Source organism: Corvus hawaiiensis, chromosome 10 (genome assembly GCF_020740725.1).
Source record: "Corvus hawaiiensis isolate bCorHaw1 chromosome 10, bCorHaw1.pri.cur, whole genome shotgun sequence".
In the NCBI taxonomy this organism is placed as follows: Eukaryota; Metazoa; Chordata; class Aves; order Passeriformes; family Corvidae; genus Corvus; species Corvus hawaiiensis.
Window position 1 is genome coordinate 10,794,002 of NC_063222.1, and position 17,753 is coordinate 10,811,754.

A 17,753-nucleotide genomic window follows, 5' to 3' on the forward strand; every position below is an offset into this window, starting at 1 on the left:
TGAACTTGAGGGGTCACATTAGCCTGGCTGTCAGGCTGTACTCTTATTATGCTGAGAAATCTGGATGGATTGCTTGCTGGAGTCTCCTGAGGAGAGCCCGAAGCCAGCTTCCCGCTAGGATTCCAAAGGGTCTGAGGAAGAAGTGACCCACAGCAGGGAAGGGCTGGGCTGTAGCAGCCCACAATCAGTGCGAAGGGGGCACAGCTGGGAAGCTGGAGCATGAACGGGTGGGCAATCCTCTGAAGAGCTGGTGAAATAACAGCTTTTGGAGTTGAATTCAATTTCAGTTAAAAGTTTGAATTTTAAGTGCAAGTTGCATGAAGGAGTCCAAATCTTAGTAATGGTACCCTGGAGAGAAAAAGCCTGGCAGAGACTCTGCTTCACTGTAGGAACTGGGGAGCTAAACAGCTGCTTGGAGTAAAAAATGTGTTGCACTTGCCTGTTGGGAAGAGGAAAACTACCCACCTTACAACAGTGATGTATTTAATGGGGTTTGTTTGTTTGTTTTAAAGTATGGCAATATAATGCAGCACTAACAGCTGTAGTGACAAGTATGAATTCCAAAGCCTGGGAAAGACTAATTGTATTTTGTTACCAGTTCAATACTTTTTTAATGGAATGATGCCACCTTGCATCTTAGTATGGCACAAAGAAGAAAAATGGGTTAAAAGTGGCCTTGCATTGTTTTGAAGCAGCCCCATTATGTGTATGCACCTGTGTAAATTGGAGATGTGTCATGGGTCATCAGTGGATCAACACCACATCCTGGCTTTGCTGAAGTACAAAAAAAAAAAAAAAAAAAGAAGCAAGTTATACCTGTAAAGCAAGAAATGGAAAAAACAGGGAATGGAGAGGAACTGGACATTCATGCTTCTCAAGGTGCTGCAGCAACACTCATCCTGATCACAACTGGTTGTGATAGGTAAGTGATGCTACCTCCTTTGCCAGGTAGTGGATTCTGAAGGGATTTGGGTGGCCTGAGGGATGTAAATGGTTTTTCAGCTGATGTTTCTTGAGGTTGGTATCAATTTCATGTCAGCTGAACTGCTCAAGCAGTGCCTATAGAATTCCCTTGTATTTTCTGTTTAGTAGACAGAATAGAGCTGCAGAAAAGGATGAGAAGAACGGGGGGGAAAAAAAGGAAATTAGTTTACTTAATGTAGTCATGTGCTGGAGAAATATATCCATCTAAAAAGATAACTAAGAACCATAGGTGAGGAACCATATCCTTTATGGCTGCTTTTCATACCCTAATACTGAATTTCACACATAGAACAAGCTTGGGAAAAGCCTTTTCCAGTGCATAGAGGAAGAGGCTCCCTTAAAGCATGAAATACTTCTTGCCGAATTTTCCATCTTGGACAGTAGTAACAATTAAAATCAAGCTTTTCTTGGCTAGCATGAATCAACAGTGGGCTTGTCTTTCCCTTCTGCAGTCAGCAAGCAGTATATAATCCTAGGGAATAGGCGTGTTAACTGGAAATCTGGCATTTTCCCTATGTGCAGAGCAGAGAGTGTCCTCTAGAGAGGTAAATTATAGTGTTTTCCAAGGGAAATTGTTTAGGACTAATTCTTACACATAGTAATAGGGATATGTATGTGCTATAAAACACTCTGAGGTCCACGTTAAAACAGAAGCCAGGTGACTGATTCATTGCTAAAATGTATGATATTTCTCGTTTCAGTGGCGTTTCTGGTAAGTGACAGCACTGGCTTCTAAAGTTTCTAAAAGTAGGGAACGCTGGACTGCGCGGGGTGCACGGGCAGAGCTGCGCGGAGCAGGGGCGGCGCGGAGCAGGGGCCGAGCGGCGCGGAGCAGGGGCGGCGCGGAGCAGGGGCCGGGCGGGGCGGGGCGGGGCGGGGGCGGAGCGGGGCGGGGGCGGAGCGGCGCGGGGCGGGGGCGGAGCGGCGCGGCGCAGGGCGGGGGCGGAGCGGCGCGGGGCGGGGGCGGAGCGGCGCGGCGCAGGGCGGGGGCGGAGCGGCGCGGGGCGGGGGCGGAGCGGCGCGGCGCAGGGCGGGGGCGGAGCGGCGCGGGGCGGGGGCGGAGCGGCGCGGCGCAGGGCGGGGGCGGAGCGGCGCGGGGCGGGGGCGGAGCGGCGCGGCGCAGGGCGGGGGCGGAGCGGCGCGGAGCCGGGGCCGAGCAGCGCGGAGCGGGGGCGGAGCGGCGGGAGGCGCAGGGAGCTCGGAGGCCGCCAGGTGGCGCGGGCGCGCCGCGGCCCCGCTGAGGGGACGGATGGGGCCGCCCGCAGCCGCGTGCAGCCGGGCCCGGGACTCGGGGCCCGGGATGCTGAGAACGGCCGGTCCTCGGCTCCAAGGGGCGGGAGAGGGTGGGATGCTCCTGAACTTCCGTCCTTGGGTAGCAAGATTTAGGTACATGGTCGCTCACGCGAAGGCGGAGGGACGGAGTCGTGCCCTCCAGTGCGTGGCTGCAGAGTGGGTGGTTCGGTGTTCCCCTCCCTGCCCGAGCAGGCAGGGGAGGCGAGTGGGATGGGAAGGGACAGCGAGGAAACGAGTTTGTCCTCCTTCTCCTGCCAGGGGGAGCTGTGGCGCTGGTGGTTGCTCGGGCTTTGAGGAGATAAATGCAGGCTCTGCCTCCCGGATGCCCGGCCTTGGCGTGTTTGTGTTTGTTGAAGGTGCTGCTGCTCGAATGCCTTTATTCACTGCCTGTTTGCCTTCTGGTTCAGTGTCTCACCTGAAAAAAATTCTGTCCACATATGACTTTGTAGCCTGACATTTTAATTCTTAAGGCAAGGAGGAGGAAGGAAGACACAAAAAAAGTAACACAACTGTTGCTGCTCTGGAAGCTATTGAAATATAGAACTGCTTTTTGATCTTCAAGAAAAAAAACCTCTGTGATAAAAATGTTTAATCTTTTAATCTCTCATCTCTTTTGCTTGCAAAATCTAATTTTTTAGAATACAAACAGCTTTGGTTTCTAATGTAAACAAAGGATTGATGTGATTTATATTTAATTATACCCTTTTTAAAATAATGATTAAATTTTACTGCATCTGTAAGTCATGTGGAATAAGAAGGGATTTTAAAAATGTGGAAGTTTAGTGTCCCATGCCCTGACTCTCAGCCAGCAGCAGACCACCTTATCACATATTATGTCATTATTACTTCCATCAAAGTTTTATCAGCCACAAACCAGAAAGAGAAAAGTCGGTACTTTGACCATAAAATCTGCTGAAGTGGAAAATATTTGTTTAACTGTCATGTAATGCATGAGTTGAGAAAATGGATGTTATTACTGTAGCTGGGTTACCAATGGTGTCGTGTGAAATGCTGTACTCCTGGCTACCTCTTACAAATCAAGACAATCTATATTATTTCACTCTTTAGAACAGGAAAACTTGAAATCCTGAAATACAACATGCCATTAATTTTTGGGATGTGCCATCTGAATACACTGTATTTGCACTCTTCCAGGGAATAAGCAGGCCCTAAACACACATTGCTGCCAAGGGGCATTTTACCTGAGTAATGACTGTAAATTAATCCTATTAGATTAGACTCAAGTTGTGAGAAGTGGAAGTTACCAGTAAGGCCTCCCTCCACTTTTCCACCTTCTCCTGGCTGGAGGGATGATGGGCCTTTCAAACTGGATGTTTTTCTGTGACCTATTGGTGCTTATTTTGAAGGAAACATGTATTAGGGTTTTTTGTTTAGTATGTAAGTAGTGTCTAGTGGCTTGACTTCACTATGGCTCACGTCTTGATGTAAGGATATCTTCTGTGGATCTGTTCTCTGGAACTTAAAATTTTTCATCTGAAGGTGCAGAAGTGGGGCACAGGGTCAAAGCTCACAATTTCCTCTTGAAATGAGGGGGGTGATACCCTCTTCAACCTTGCCTTGGTTTTCATATTCAGCTTTTGTGCCCAACTGCTCCATCCTGACAGCAACTGGGGAACAGCACAGGAGGTTTCTGTTCCCAGCACTGGTCAGCATCTCCTTGCCCTTGAGGAGAGTGGTTTCCCTGTGGAAGGGCCAGCCCTGTTACATCAACTGCTCTCCCAACAGTAGCTGACAGCACTAATCTGCATTACATGGGATTAAACAGGCACGGTAATTAACTTGCATAAGCACTTTAGCAACTTTTGGCCTTGATTTGCAGCCTGTCCTGTATATGTGGTGCAGGGCCTCTATAGGCTGGACACAGCATGGGGGGAAGCTGGGGAGAGGCAAACAAAGCTGAAATTTCAGCTGCCAACAGTGTGCAGGCGACAGGAAGCACACAGGGTGACGATGAAATAGCTGTTGTCATTTTTTCAGGAGCCAAGGTGTGCTGAATATCATACTGGTGTTGAAAAGGTAGGTTGGGCACTGGTATCCATAGCTCTCACTGAATCCACACAACTGTGGAAGAAATGGCTCCATTTCTAGTCCTATGCTGTGTTATTCCTATGTGAGAAGTGAATCTGTACCCAGGAATTTACTCCTTCAGTTTTATAGTTTTTATTCATCAGGAATCATACCTTTAACTAATTCTTATTGCTGTGCTTGGGAGATTCTGTTCAAGTGTGCAACCCTAAGCTGAACCAAAATGTAGATATGTCCATAATCTCCACTATCCTTGGGTGCTGGATTCTACTCAGTGACCAAATGTCTAAAGAGTTTACGGCATCCATCCCAAGAAGTACTACAGAAATAAGTCCAAAGCAATGTGTCTTTTCTCTTCACTCTTAGATATATCTGATGCAGCCAATTCAGATCTGCTTTGAATCAGAGGAACAGCAGGGAAGGCTGAAATGCATTGGCCTGCAGCGATTTCTCTTTCTTTGAAAACAGATGGTACCAGGGGAAAGGTCTCAAAGTCAGCAGGAAAACTTGAGAATATTTCACTTTCCCACTATACAGTGTGTTATCCTGGGTATCATGTGTGAAGCTTGTTTCACTTTTGCGTGAAATAAAAGTAAGGAGTCACCACCAGGTCAGCTGAAATTTGTACACCTTGAGGAAAAAGGGTTTATCCAGTCTGACTCGAAGACCATGTGGGTTTCTTGTTTGTTTGACCTGCAGACTCAGGGTCCTCTTGCAAACCTCTCAGGAATGTATTTTCAAGACCTTTTTGCCTTTCTGGGTGTTTTGTCTTCAGACGTTTCAGAGCAAAGCACTGCAAGTTTTCTCATCACCCAGATAGTCCCACAGCAGTGCAGATGCCTTAGGAACTATTGAGAAATATGTGCTGCTGAAGTAAACAGAACCCTTAGGTATGATATACCTCAGAGTAGTGTCACAAACCCTGTGGGCATGAAGCACTTCAGACAGACATTCAGTCTTGAAAACCTGCAGTAATCTTGGGAGAAGTTACTGCCAATGAATAATCAGCTCAAGAGCTGATCATTCATTATTATTAATCACCACTTACATGTGCTGAAAAACTTACCTGAAGCATGTGAAAGCAAATACAAAAGGGAAAATTGTCCTGTCCTTTTAACCAGGTAACAGTAGGTCTGGCCCAATAGTCTAAACATGGTCTAGAAGTCAGGACAGTGGGTTGGCAAACAGGCAACAAGTTCACAAAGGACTAACCATTTTGTAATTAACAAATCAGAGTTCATTAACTGATTGCCTTGGAACTGGAAACAGGCTCTCATCCTTTGTAGCTGGGTTAAATTCTATGGCACAGCATGATTACTGCTTCCCAGGTACCTACTGCTGCAAACTGCTGGAAGTTCATAGCCAGATCCCAAATCCTGCTGGCACTCACTGGCAGGTCACAGCCTGTGTCACAGGCTGCTTCCCCGGGGCACCTGGAACCACTTCTAAGAACCAGTCTGTACAAACACTGGTGTACAAAGTAGAAGAGAATAAGGTATTTTAGTGGCTGATTTTGCTTGTCTCTCAAAATCCAGTGCTGAAACCCTGACCCTCACTGCAGGGTGAGCAGTCCTACCTGGAGTATCTTGAGAAGCTCATGCCCATCTGAAGAAAACCACTCATGGGTGTGAAATGCTCTGATTCTTGTCTCAGTCTGGGCATGCTGCCAGTGGAGGTAAAACTAGTAAGTGATACTGTCATCAATTTGGACCTTCTTTTCTGAGCATTGAAATTTACTTTCATAAAAGGGAGAGTTCCTAGATTCCTTTTTTAGACAATAATTTTTTTTTTAAAAGCTGGTATAAACTCCGTATATGCTCTTTTCCATAAGAGATGCAAAAATTAAATGGATACATTTGCAGTGAATCCATTAGTAAAACACAAAATACAAGAAAATGATCCACACTTGAAAGAACAAAACCAAAAGTATTAAGGTAATAACATTAAATGACTTTGAAGTTCAACTAATTATTTTAGAACTGGAATCCTAAACCCCATGTCTTGTTTCTACAAGAATATCTTCACCTGATTTTGTTTGATGATAGCCTGGCACTCTAAACCTTTGGGAAAAACATAACTGGTTTGGATACCTGCATGGAAATTACCAGTTCTAAAACTGTTTATCACACTATTTGACTTAAGTACTTCATGGTGGCAGCTGAATAATAATGATGACCTGCTTTATATTTGTATGGCATTATTACAAATTTTGATAATATATGTGATGGATCCTTTTCAGTATTGGAAGGATGTTCTTCTAATATTGCTCGACTGTATTGCTGTTTGCTGTCTAGGATTTCACAGTGCAGGATGGTAAGAGCTAGAAAATATAGAGAAGACCATGAAATTGATTCTTTCCCTGTGAAATTGCTAATCACATGCCATTGCAGTTTTTACACAGTTGCTTAAAAAACATCTGATTCTGCTTCCAATGAAGATTCATATTACAGGAGCCCTGTGACACCTTCTGATATAAATACAATTTCTTTGCTTAAGGTAGAGTGGTATTTGTGAAAGGGCATCCTTTCAGCTGTGTGCTGAGATTTCAGGTGCTCCTCAAAGGCCATGTTGGGTACAATGTTTTCTGCTTCATTCAAATTCCTGTTCAGCTTGCTGCCACTCCTGACCCATCTACGCAACAGGAAGGCTGCTCTGCCCTGTGGTGGTTGAGGAGAGGTCAGGCATAGCCTCCCTAGCTTGGCCTGACTACAAAGGCCTCTGGATTGCCCTTGCCATGGTGGTGTCCCACTGGAGTCACTTGCGGCTCCCATCAGTGGGTGGAGTGGGAATGGGGCTGAGGCACTGATATCAATGGGAAGTGGTCTCAGTGGGCTCTGGAGACTGATTGGCTTTACTTAATCTGGGAGAAGGCAAAACCAGCTGTCTTTGGGCAGTGCAGAGCGACAGCTGTGCTTTTAATCACTTGCATTAAAAATATATATGAAAATTAATTGGCAAATAGTGTACAACTGTCCCCAGTCACGGTTCCTGGGCTCCACTGTGGCCACCTGCTGGCTTGTCCCCTATCTAGCCCAGGCTGCAGAGGAGGATTTGATTCCTTCTCTGTTTGAAGCTATACCCTTGATTGCACATGACGACTGCACTCTTGGCCACTGTCCAGAGTTGTAACCTTGTTGCCAGAATTTATTAAAAAAGCCCCAGCCGGCCCTTTGTATCACTTAATCTTTTCTCTGATCATGAACAGTACAGAGGTACCTTTGTAATGCACCAGCACTGACATTTGATGTAATGCCAGTGCTGCTATGGGCTTTCATTATTACTTGGGATAACCTTCAATTTAATTTTCAACAGGAAAAATAGCTTTCTATTATGTGTTCTCTGGCACAATATATTTGAATTTATCAGGTAATAATAAACAGTATTGTTAAAAAAACAGTCTGAGCTTAGGTACAACATGATTTCTCTATAGCACAGTCAGCTAAATCTCCTATTCTAATAATTTATAAACATTTGAAATACAAAGAATTAGAACATGATGCCCAGGTCCTGTTAATGTTTGAAAAAGGATGTGTAGCTACCCCCGATTTTGGTTTAGGGGATTGCAGCAAAGGAGCTACAATGGATGGGAGATGTAAAAACTTAATTAATGAGTAAATAAGTAGTTCTACATGCATGTGTGTGCATGTATATAATAAAATGACAGAACTTTCTGTAACTGGTTTCCACTCCTAATAGCTCTTAGAAATTCTGAATGATGGCTTTTCATATCTTGGGTTCTCTTAATTCTCTCATGAAGCACTTAAGTCTAATTTACTGGAGTATAAAGCAGTCTGAGGGCTGTGGTTGCTCTACAATAGCTCAGATCAAATTAATACTGAAGGCAAGGTTTTTATTTATAAGTGTGCCTTAGTTCCATCAGCACTCTCACCATCAGTCCCAGGCTTGTTCCATCTTTTTACATGAAGTGCGTATCTGGATTCCCAAAACTATTACACTTAGTACAGCAATATTGATGACATTAAGGGGAACACTTCAGAATTTATATATACACAAAATTCACCTGAATTTCTGTTCTGCTTGGATACCTCAAACATTTCCTGATTGATCAGTAATTTCAAACAAATCTTTGCAACAGTGTAAGCAGGCACAAAGAACTAGAGAGGGTCTGACAGAGGTTTTCTGATTTTAAGTTTGAAGAGCACAAATCTAAAATCTGACTTCACAGCTGAAGCCCATGTGTAGTTAGGTGACCTAATGCCATTATTTCAGCTGGTTTCAAATTATTCCCCTCGACTAAAAGCAAGTGAAAGAGGACTGAACAAATTAATTCAGTGTGACTGATTTGTAGCTTTAATTACATGTGATGTAAGGCAATACCAGTCCTGGGCTGTGACAGCAGGTTGCTGGTATTCTCACTGCTCACCTGCTGCTCATGCCTCTCCCCCAAGGAGGAAACTCCCTTCTGTTTATTCCCTGAGCTGAATCATTTCAGAAATCTGGCTGGGAAGGCAGCCATAGCCAGAGGAGCTGGAGGAGCTGAGAGGGCTGACCAGGGCTGACCAGGGCTGAGGGCACAGCAGCTGAGCAGGGTCTCTGGGAACCTCCTCACTGGAGGAGAAGCTTGGTGGAGCTGCAGCCTCAGATGTGGGCCAGGAATGCTGCTAGGATGCTGAGGAGCAACATCATGGGTTTCAATAAAACTTGAGAGCCACCTCTGGATCTGCACCCACCTGAACTCCAGAGGTATTTGGATATAGAGTGAAGTCTTCATCCAACAGATGGCGTATTGGTTTTGCACGGCCTGGTTTTTGGTAGCAGGGGGGCCACAGAGGGGGCTCCTGTGAGGAGCTCCTGTATGTTTCCACCATATCCAGCAGAGCCAATCTCTGATGGCTCTGAAGATGGACATGCTGCTGGCCAAAACTGGGCCAGTGAGAGAGGCTGGTAATACCTCTGTGATGACATATTTAAGAAGAAAATAAAAATAAAGTCACACACAGTTTTGGCTTCTAGTCAGAGAAGAGGAGGAGGTGAGAACATGTGAGGGAAACAACATGGAGACACCAACATCAGTGAAGAAAGAGGGGGAGGAGGTGCCCCAGGAGCCGGAGCCGAGAATCCTCCGCAGACCGTGGTGCAGCAGCTGTGCCCCTGCAGCCCATGGGGATCCACGGGGGATGCAGAGATCCACCCGCAGCCCTGGGGATCCACGGGAGATGCAGAGATCCACCCACAGCCCCTGGGGATCCACGGGGGATGCAGAGATCCACCCACAGCCCCTGGGGGAGGTGCCCGTGCCGGGGCAGGTGGATGCCTGGAGGAGGCTGTGATCCAGTAGGAGACCTGTGATCCAGGTGGAGAGAGAGGGCCCTGCTTCCAGGCTGGAGCAGCCTGTCCTTGGAGGACTGCACCCGTGGAAAGAGAGACCCACGGCGCAGCAGTTTAGGAAGGGCTGTGTGCCCGTGGGAGGGGCTCAGGCTGCAGCAGGGGCGGTGTGGCTGCTGCTCCTGAGAGGGGACCCACGCCAGGGAAGTTCACAGAGAACTGTCTCCCGTGGGAGGGACCCCACGGCCTCACAGGGGAAGGACTCCTTTCCCAGAGCAGCTAAAGAGAATCTTGGTGATGAACTGACCAAACCCCCGTGCCCTGTCTCCCTGTGCTGTCGGTGGGAAGGAGGGAGGGGCTGGAGGGTGGAAGGTGTTTTAAGGGGTTATTTTACTTCTCCTTATCCTCCTCTGATTCTGTTAGCAATAGATTTACTTTGTAACTTTAAGTTAAGCCTGTTTTGCCCCTAAAGTGTTTCCTCCCAGTCCTTATCTCAACTATTGAAGCCTTTGTTAATTTCTTTTTTCCTTTGAATTAATTTTAATAAAGAAAACTCAACAGCAAGTGTTAGGAAGGGCACTTGTGGAAGGTTTCTGAAGCGTTCAGCTGCTGTGCATGCACTTCATGGAGGAGTTCAGGACAGCTCAGCTACTCAGAGCCTGCCCAGGGCAATGGCTTAGTTCTGCTGCACCGAGGTTCTCTGGGCATCACCCCCAGACTGCCTCAGCAGCAGCAGCACCACGTTGGAATCCAGCAGGGATGTTGCTGCCCCGGGAATGAGCAGGCACTGGCTGAGGCAGAAAGCTGCATTCCCCACAATCAGCTCAATCCCTGACTCCAGCAGCTTCAGCAGCACTTGGAACCTTTTATCCCACTTCACCAGTTCTTCCTGAGCTTGCCTGCTGCTTTTGGTGCAGATGGAAAGGGTCTTTATGGCACAGCTGGATGTGAGCTGCCCCACAGCTTTCAAGAATTTGAGCATTTTCTTCACCACTCCTCCTTTCACTCCACTGCTGAGGGAGATGCTGGCACCATGGTAGAGGCCACAACTGGCTGGCTGGAAACGTACCCAGTAAAGCATGCTACTGCCAAGAACATGATTTCAGGTATCAAAGGACACATTTTGTGGTGACATGGATCCCCAGATAGAATTGAGTCAGACAGTGGGACTCATTTTCGAAATAATCTTATAAACTCCTGGGCAAAGAGGCATGGCATTAAGTGGATATATCACATTCCCTATCATCCACAGGCCTCTAGGAAGATTAAAAGATATAATGGGCTGCTGAAAAGTATGTTAAGGGCATTAGGTAATGGGACATGGAAGCACTGTGATGCGAACTTGGCAGAAGCCACTTGACTAGTCAATACTAGGGGATCTGCTAACTGCCCTGGTCCCACCCAAACTAAGCCCTTAGACACTGTGGAAGGAGACAAGGTCCCTGCATTACACACAGGGAAGTGACTGGGGAAGTCAGTGTGGGTTTCTTCCCCCATGGGAAAAGGCAAACCCATTCGTGGGATTGTCTTTGCCCAAGGACCTGGGTGTACTTGGTGGGTGATGTGGGAGGATGGGGAGACCCGGTGCATGCCTCAAGGAGATTTAACCTTGGGGTAAGAATAACCTATAATGTTGTGTGTTACAGGAGGTAAAGTAGCAGGAGGGACATGAGTTAGCAAATAATGAATTTTGGCAAGGAGCAAAAAGAAGGTGATGATGAGCAGGGACAGTGTCGGTGCCCAACTGTCAACCATCAAGTGTACTATTTCTCCTGTCCTGACCCCACATCCTGCTGGAATGGAGACCACCTGCAGGAATGTGAAAGGACAGGTGATAGTACTTAATAAAATGTATGTTTGGCATAGAGATGGCTTGAGGATTCTAGTAATGAGAGTATATAGATTATATGGGATCTGAGCACAATGCAAATGGTAAGGAATAAGGGATGGAGAATGTATTGGGTCTGACCGAGGTAAAGTTCACAGCATTTACAGTGCTGTGCTTTGCATTGGTAGCTGGAAGGGTGTTGATAACAGAGCAGTGTTTTGGCTACTGCCAAGCAGCGCTGTCCCTCTAACACTCCTTCCCCCACCAAAGGGGATGGGTGTGGGCAAGAACCTGGGAGGGGACACAGGCAGGCCAGCTGACCCAAATTAGCCAAAGGGATAGTCCATACCATGTGACATCAGCTCAGATATATCAGCTAAGGGAGAGAGGAGGAAGTGGGGGTATTTGTGAGTTTTTGATGTTTGCTTTCTGGAGGAACTGTTATGCATGCTGAAGCTCTGCTTGCTGGGAAGTGTCTGAACATCACTGTTAATAGGAAGTAGAGGCTGATTTTTTTTTCTCTTTAGCTTTTGCACATGCAGATCTCTGCTTATTCCTTTCTTTTACTGTAATAAAACTGCCTTATCTCACCCTGCTGGTTGTGCTCTATCTTATTCTCTCCCCTGTCCCAGTGGGAAAGAGAGTGATAGAGTGACTTAGTGGGCACCTGGCACCCAGCCAGGGTCAACCCACTACAGATGGTAACAGAAATTCTCTGACTTGTAGAGGAAGGGGGTTTACTCATGCTGGTTTTAATGCAGCAGTGGGAAAAGGGGGATCTGGCTTCACTCTGGAGCTGGCCATCACTGCCCAGATGAATCTCTAATGTCTGTCAGGGGCCCTGGCTGATGCTTAGTCCTATAGCCCAGCAAGAGGTTTCCTGAGCTAGGTCCGGAAACCTATAAAGGTGTTGGGGTTGGGTTGTTAGTAAATACAATATATCTTTTTGTTTTGGTATGCAAGTATTTTTATTTAACGGGCAATAATATTGCATGGGGACCTAGCAATTAATTAAAAAACCCCAACCTCATAAAACAGTTTAACAGAAAAAAGTCCCATAGATGTGTTAAGAGCATTTTTGTTTTGTTTTCCTTTTTGCAAGGTCTTTGTTTCTAAGACCTTGTCTGCAGCGGACTTTTAGTCTCTGCTTGGATTGTAGCAGTGATGCAAACTGCTGGTGCAGATGTGCTGCCACTAAATACACAATGGCTGGAGCAGCAAATACACACTGCAAGTGCAGAGTATGGAGGGAAGAAGGGAAAGGAGTGTGCATGGGCAGGCTGTGAAGTGTAGAGTCCAGTGGTAGTTTCTGGTGGTGCATTTGTTTAATTTTGCTCAAGAGGTGAGTAAGAGAGAAGGCAAACAACCACCACCAGAAAGCATGGTGGTGCCAGGCAGGCAGTACAACAAATGGTGCAGTCACCTGCCCTCCCACAGGCAGGGATGTCAGGCACTGGCATGCAGGGGAGTGTCTGAAGTGAGGCTGCTGTGCCTCTGCTGAAGCAAACAGGCACATAGGGCATGTCAGCCTCCCAGGTATTTACCCACATACCTCCGGCCAGTCTGTGAATTCTTCAGTTCAGCAGCAGCCAACACCCACTGAAGCCAACAGCAGCCTGCCTCAAGTGAGAGGGATGTGATTTTGCTTTTTAGTTACCAAGTATTACATCTAATTGAACCTGCTGCAGGGGAGAAAGGCGGATCTTAAGCTGATAATTCCTTGTTTAGATGTGACTTAAAATAACTGGCTTTGGGGAGCAGGAGTGCCTCCACTGATCCCAGTGAGAATTGTCATCCTGCCTACACTGGCTGCAGGTCCCAGAATTACCACTGCCAATGACAGCAAAGGCCCACTGTCCTGTGTTACTCATCACCCACTGAAGGACTGACTGAAAATCAGGAGCAAGAGCTGCTCAGGGCCACCAAGGCCTGAAGAAGCTGGCTCAGTTTTAACTCCCCTCCCTGTCTCATTTGAGCAGAAGCTGTCAGCCACCTCATAGCCGGGCTAAGGGGCCTGGAATGCAGCTGGTGAGAGGTGATCACCAAACCTGTGATGTAGAGAGGCTGTTACCACAAGTAGTGCTGATGAAACAGGATACACATGCATGAACTTCCCATTTTTTTATATATATCTGGCTTTCTGCGAATAACTTGTCAGTTCAGGACATCCATAACTAGTTCATACTGCCAAACTTCGAAATTTTAGCTCACGATGGAAAAATAAAGGCACATAGTGGGAGGTGTCACTAAAAGCAAGTGATGAATCCTGGCACCATCAGCATTTTGGATGATGTGAACACATTTCCATGCACTCAAGAGCGAGTGATCTGTATCCTTATTACTCATTATCACATATCTAACCATAACTATGTTTTCTGTCACATGGCAGCAGAAGTATGCATGTTGTTTTTCAAGTATGAAAAGGCCTTTTCCTTGTGGCTGGAGTCCCACATGCTAATTTGCCAGCTGCTAGACTTTGATCCTAGTCTAGCACAACTGCTGTGAGATCAAGGGCTGTGTTCCACTTACCACAACAAGCACTGGGGACGATGGAGAGCAAGGGTTACAGCTGAGTTGTGTGATGTTGTGAGTTACATGCTGGCAACAGCCTGCTCCAGATAAAGTTGTATTTGATGTCTACAGCTCTTGCAGAAAGGGAAAAACCAGAACTTTCAGGGGACCCAAATATTTAATTCAACAGGAAAACTACCTGTGTTTTGGCCTGCCCTTCCCCAGTGCCAGCTCTGTTGAGGTCTTGTTGAAATACGACATCTTCTTGAAATACCAGTGGCAGTTCTCCTGCCTGCATTTCCAGCTGGCCACAGCTGGGCTGCCCTGCAGCTGGCACCTCAAACATGACTTTTTTGGGACTTAGGTTAGCCAATCCCCTATATATAGCCATAGCATATATGTATCTCCTAAACCAAGGACTGGGTTCTGTAGGCAATAAGTGTCTCTTGAAAGCCCCACTGCAAGCCTCAATCTAAAAAAAGAAAACAAAAAACACCTTTACTTGCATTACAGAAAACTAAAAAAATATTAATAGCAAATCTAAGATTCATCCTTCTGGATTCAAAGACTGTCATGACTTCAGACTTTGTTTATAGAAACTGATGTCTTATTTGCTGGGATTTTTTAAGGTGAAGATGAGTTTTTCTTTTGTACTTGTCTCTGGCAAACAAAACATAGGAAAACTGTGGGCTTCCCCAAGACTGACTCTGAGGGCTAGAAGAGCTTTGGGAGTGGTGTTTTCAGGAGGTTGGGAGATCATTTGATTCCTTAGAATTGAGAGTGGCTGTTTAGTATTCCTCTAGGCAAAAGACATTATTAAATATAATATCAAATTATTAAATAAGGGTGATCGGGTGTATACTTGTTCCACACTGCATGATTGTGTTTGCAGAAAAGTACCAATGAATTTCTAAAATCAAACTGCAAGCTGGATTTTTTCCTCACTTAAAAAATAACTGCTCCTTTCATGGTATAATGACCATGATGTTGATTGTTACCTTCAGTGCTGGGTACTGAGGAAGGGATGGATGGAGTAATAAAAAAGTATAAAAGGCTTCATGAATTAGTGTTGCGAGCCGCTAAGTATAGAAATAAAAATGGATCAGTTAAACATCTTTTTTCCAGGAGTTTTGTCCTTTCAGATAGTCAGAGGAAACTTAATATTGCTATAAAATCTGGAATCTCAAGTCAAATAAGGAAGTAGTAAGGAGAGTTGAAAGCATTTTAAAGTAAGTTTCTTAATAAATATTAGTTCTTAATGGTTTGTATAATGTTTTGTTTGCCTCAGATGGAACAAAGCAAATAACACCTTCTTCTAGCTGATCCTATCCTGAAGGTATTGAGATTTCACGCGTTGATTTGTTATTCCACAGTATACTTTCAGTAGCAACATCCATTATTCACCACCACCTTTATATCACAGTAATTACAGTGTCAGCTGAGTAGTCTATTTGTCTATTGCAGACTTAATAAGTTGAAAAAATCATGCTCTAATGTATTCTAAGAATACTGGACACTAAACCAGCCCTATAGTTTCCAGACACATACCTCAAAAGACACATACCAAATTTCTAACACATCCACATACCTCAAAACTATTGCTTTATTTTTTAACATAAGAGATGAAATAGAACTTTAAGTGTGTAATGACTCAATGTTTATCAGGCCTGAGATTTTGCATCCATGCATCTTTGCAAATAACTCACAAGACTTTTATCTAGGTCTCCAGAAAACATCATTCATTTCTGCTTGTTTACGTAAGAAGCAATTACTGCCAAACCCTTCCCTGGTGAACAGCAATACCTTGCTTCAAGCAAAAACAATGCTGCTGCTGTGTTAACATCCTATTCTGGAAGAAAAGGGAGCTGACTCAGTGCATGCAGTCGAGCCCTCAGAGCTCTCTTACAGGAGCAAAACAGGTTATGTGAGAATATGACCTTGGTGAGCTGTGCTAATGACTGTGATTTAGAATTCCAGGCTTTTGTCTCAAGTAGAGAATTAGATGAGACAAAATGCCTTTAAAACAACCCAAATAGCACTAAGCAAAGTGCAGATACAATTAAAAAATTTACAGTGAGTAACTGGGTGATCTCCAGCTAAAGTATGCTCAGTTTTTCCCAAGCTGGGATGTGTGGGAGCTTACTGTACTAAACCCACAGAATATGCGGTATTCAAGGAGGTCCCTTGAATACCTGTGCTGTGGTGGTGCTGGCTGACAGCACAGAAACAAAATGCTCCTTGTCCACTCCCACTGTGGAGCATACTGGCCCAGTAACTTAACTGACTGGCAAAGACCAGCCCCAAATGTATTTTGTGAGTGATTTGTAGTTTGTGAGGATAAATTCATGTTCATTGTCTTCCTGCCAAAGGTAACAACTAAAGAGATTGGGGTTAGAACTTCTTGGCATGGGCTGTCTCCAGAAAGGTCGTGCATCAGCATTCAGGAGCAAATGCTGCTTGAGCTCAAACTGGACCACCATTCAGAATATAAGATTTCTTTGAATTGTGGTGTTCTCCTGTGAATGTAGCCGAGTTTTTGTTTCCTATGTGAAAGATTTGGGAGATATCCCTTAAAAAACATTCACAGCACATACAAAGCATTTGTTCTTTCCAATTTTTACACCCATTGCATATATTCTACTTTCATTTCTTGGAAATGCTCATGTCTTTGAAATATTAGAGGAGTGATGAGGTACAGAATGCAGTGTCTTGAGGAACACACATATGTTCCATTAGCTGAGAAGTGAATATTTTGGAGCGATGCAGATCATGGTCTGTGTGTTGTTAAGCAAGTGTGGTTGTAGTCTTCCTCACACATAAACTGTCTTCCTTAATCTTAATCCTTCTAAGACCTTTCCTGTGTCAGGTGAGGACGAATGCTCCATGTGCTCCCAGCTATCACTGGCCTAGTTTCCCTAAAGCCAGACCACCCTATATCTGAACTCAGAGTTGTATCACTTTAATCATCAAAGAGATCACACTGTCTTCACTTACTTATGCCTTCATAGATTTACTTCAGAATAATGCCAAGGTGTAGGAGGATTATAAAATCATACATTCATTATTGCACCTTCAGCTCTGAAATCCTGAATGAGACCTTACTCTTAAATCCTCCTGCCTTTATCCTATGCATAGTCTCTTTTTATTTTCTGTGTATTTTCTAATTGTACTTGTTACTGCAAGTTCTCAGTTCTATATGTTTCCTAATGCTTTCTAATATGTTTTTTAATATGTTTTCATGGTATAGAATGGAATGTTACTGTATGTAAGTATATTTGTATTTAATTTAGAATTTTTTTTAAATCAGTGATCTCTTTCTCTAGTGCTACAGTGGGATAGCCTTAAAATATATTGAATTTTGCAAGTACTATTATTGAATTATTGAATTTTACAATTACTTCATTTAACATACAATTATTTTCTTAGGCATATAAAACCCATCTGCTAGAGAAGTTCTGTTTCATAGTGTGTCATTCCTGATACCAGATTTTGAATCACTGAGGAATTGCTATGAAGCAAAGGAGTATGTCCATCAGTCAAAACTTAAATCAGCCTCCTCTTATCATTGCTGAGGAGTGGTTTGGAGAGTGAGGGCTCCCTTAAGCAGTAGGTTGTGCAGACTGTCTGGTGCAATCACAAGGAACACTGTAAATGTAAAATTGAGCAGATCTGACATTCAGCTCAGCATTTCCCAGAAGAACCCATGGATGTGTAAGCCCCTGAATAATCCCTGTTTTGACACATGTACAAATGTTTTAATGAGGCTTTAAGGAAATAGTTCACTTTTTTCTCCACTCTGCTTGGC